At 51.5% G+C, this 3,346-nt stretch overlaps 1 long non-coding RNA gene across 1 annotated transcript; it reads left to right on the top strand.

Moving 5' to 3' along the window:
• Positions 1 to 909: 909 nt before the first annotated feature.
• LOC140916534 (uncharacterized) lies at positions 910 to 1,442 on the top strand. Its single transcript, XR_013636224.1, has 2 exons — positions 910 to 1,023; positions 1,116 to 1,442. It is a non-coding gene; the product is annotated as an uncharacterized LOC140916534 (long non-coding RNA).
• Positions 1,443 to 3,346: the final 1,904 nt, after the last annotated feature.

Raw genomic sequence — 3,346 nt, 5'->3', positions numbered from 1 at the left:
GTTTTCTTTTAAACATCTTAACATGGATATTTCAATCTCTTTGTCACTGCTGGTATTACTTAGCAAGTGACACAGCCTAGATTCTGAAATCATAGCTTAATCTATGCGTTTTTCCCCTGCTACCTTCCCGGAGGCCAGCAGGTCCCCTGCTACCTTCCCAGAGGCCAGCAGGTCCAGTTAACCTATTTCTCCCTGCTACCTTCTCGGAGGCCAGCAGGTCTGGTTAACCTGTTTCTCCCTGCTACCTTCTCGGAGGCCAGCAGGTCTAGTTTAATCTGTTTTCCCTGCTGCCTTCTCGGAGGCCAGCAGGTCCCCTGCTACCTTCTCGGAGGCCAGCAGGTCTAGTTTAATCTGTTTTCCCTACTACCTTCTCGGAGGCCAGCAGGTCCCCTGCTACCTTCTCGGAGGCCAGCAGGTCTGGTTTAATCTGTTTTTCCTGCTACCTTCTTGGAGGCCAGCAGGTCCCCTGCTACCTTCTCGGAGGCCAGCAGGTCTGGTTTAATCTGTTTTCCCTACTACCTTCTCGGAGGCCAGCAGGTCCCCTGCTACCTTCTCGGAGGCCAGCAGGTCTGGTTTAATCTGTTTTCCCTACTACCTTCTCGGAGGCCAGCAGGTCTCCTGCTACCTTCTCGGAGGCCAGCAGGTCTGGTTTAATCTGTTTTTCCTGCTACCTTCTCGGAGGCCAGCAGGTCCCCTGCTACCTTCTCGGAGGCCAGCAGGTCTGGTTTAATCTGTTTTTCCTGCTACCTTCTTGGAGGCCAGCAGGTCCCCTGCTACCTTCTCGGAGGCCAGCAGGTCTGGTTTAATCTGTTTTCCCTACTACCTTCTCGGAGGCCAGCAGGTCCCCTGCTACCTTCTCGGAGGCCAGCAGGTCTGGTTTAATCTGTTTTCCCTACTACCTTCTCGGAGGCCAGCAGGTCTCCTGCTACCTTCTCGGAGGCCAGCAGGTCTGGTTTAATCTGTTTTTCCTGCTACCTTCTCGGAGGCCAGCAGGTCCCCTGCTACCTTCTCGGAGGCCAGCAGGTCTGGTTTAATCTGTTTTTCCTGCTACCTTCTCGGAGGCCAGCAGGTCTGGTTTAATCTGTTTTTCCTGCTACCTTCTCGGAGGCCAGCAGGTCTGGTTAACCTAATAGAAATGCCTAGCTCACTAGAGCTGGCGGTGTGCACACCAATATTTACAATAACTGAGGTTTTTTACCAATATTCCCCCTTTCGCAATTCTCCACCAAAATGTTGTACCAATAAAATAAAAACCAGCAGGATCTTATTAAAGGGAAAAGGCAAAATACCACATTTATTGTAAATACAGAAAGAATCATAGTAAGCAGTTAGTTATAGCTATAACATTCCATTCAATCTCATATTTATTCACACATTCATTCATACAAACACACACCCACACACATACAGGTTCTGCAAGGTTGTTATCATAGTTACCAGCCTTAGAGTTGCTCATGCCAAGCCACTGGCCAGGTGGCCTGGACATGAGGAGGGAGCAGGGCCTTGTCAGATGCTCATCTGATGCTCCTGGAAGTTGGTTTGCAGAATCAGACCCCAAAGTTCTCACTTTTTAGAGTCTATTTTTATAGGAATTTCTTCCCATGCCAGTCTATGGGAATTGCTCCATCATGCTGCCGCTGAATCAATCAGCAGATAGCACATTCCTGACGGCTCCAAGATGTTATCTTGTTCTTTGGTTCTCCCATTCTTGAGGCTGTTGGGTGGATTCCAGTCTGCCCTCCGGGGGGCGGGGGGGGGGGGGTCCTCTGGTTATTTCCACTTGACGCCCTCTTCAGCCGATGGACACTGGATTCCTAGGCTGGCACCTCCCTGATCATTCAGTTATTATCCACACCAAGCATCCATCCACATACATCCTCTATCTCTATTTTAATCACAATTGTTACTACAACAAAAGGGTGGGGAGTCTCTGGGTGCTGTTTCTGTTGTTAGAGTATTGTTTTGAGTCTCTCTCTCTGTGAACTGCTTTGAGAACAGACTCTGTCTTAGAATGTACTAACACAATTAGCAGCTTGCAAGTTTCACACGTAGAGGGAGAGAAACAGTACCAAAAACCAAGAGACCTCTTAATTAGTAATACCCTGGAATTTAAACTCTGGGGAATCAAACTCATTTGTGATTTTAATACAGAACTTCTTTAATATGATCCAACAGGAGAACCAGGCTGGAGGCAGGACAGGGAACCTAGGGGCTGGCTTCAGAGGCAAGGGCGGGGCAGGCAAACACACTGAAGCCAGCGAGGTGCTGGGGTAAAGGGGAGGGCAGAAAGGCTGCAAGGGGAAAATGGGGCAGGGAGCCAGGGACAAAGCTGGGGGCTGGTAAGGGGGGGTCAGTCCAGGATGGGGCAGGGGGCACGTGCGCCCACGTGCGCTTGTGAAAGAAAGTCAATGCGGGCTGGCTGCTGCTGCAGGCCCCAAAGGTGGTGAAAGGGGCAGCAGGCCCAGCAGGCAGTGGAATCCCAGAAGCAGGAGCTTAAGGCAGATGGTGAGTGTCCGCTGGGGGTGGTGGAGGGGGCAGCGTCGACAGTGGTGGTGGGGAGGGTTGGGGGGGGCACGCTGATGGACTAGGGGGCAGGCTCCACGCCACACCCCTGTGTCCCCGCAAACACAGTCAAAACCCACACCACAAGAGCATAGTCCAAAAGTTACTCAGCCTTCAGGCCCCCTCCACAGTGGTCTGCAGAGCAGTGGTGGCCGGTGGAGTAGACGGCAAATATACTGGCCACTGGATAAGCAGTTTTCTGTTCCCTGACTGACCAAAGCAGGGGCTGCTCCAGGCTAATGAGAACACCTGACTCCAATTAACCTGAAAAGAGTCAGATGAGGCCATTAAACTAATGTGAGCACCTGACTCTAATTAAGGCCTCTCTGATAATATAAAAGGGCTCACTCCAGTCTGGCAGAGAGGAGTGGAAATATGGTTGAAGGGCTGGTTAATGAAGATACCCTCAAGTCATTGGTAAGAGAGAAGCAGGAGAGCTGTGGGCAAGTGGCCCATGGAAATGTAGCAACTCTGGCAGTAAAAGGTTGGCTGCCAACAGCTGCTACCATTAGGGTCCCTGGGCTGGAACCCGGAGTAGAGGGCGGGCCTGGTTTCCCTCCTCCCCCCCCCCCCCCAACCCACCACTACAGAAACACCTCCTGGGAGGGGAAAAGAGGCACCTGTCAGGACAGGAGGCTAAACTGTTTTGGCATGAGGCTGTAGGAGCAACAGAGACTGTGGGAATTCTCTCACCAATCTCCATTGCTGGCTTATGATGAAAAGGGCTCAGTAGGCTGTATCCCTGGCCCTTGAGAGAGAGAAGGGCTACATGGAGGGTTGCAGT

Source organism: Lepidochelys kempii, chromosome 8, assembly GCF_965140285.1.
Source record: "Lepidochelys kempii isolate rLepKem1 chromosome 8, rLepKem1.hap1, whole genome shotgun sequence".
Classification (NCBI taxonomy): domain Eukaryota; kingdom Metazoa; phylum Chordata; order Testudines; family Cheloniidae; genus Lepidochelys; species Lepidochelys kempii.
Note: the sequence above shows the minus strand (reverse complement) of the source record. Positions and strands in the feature narration are given on the sequence as shown.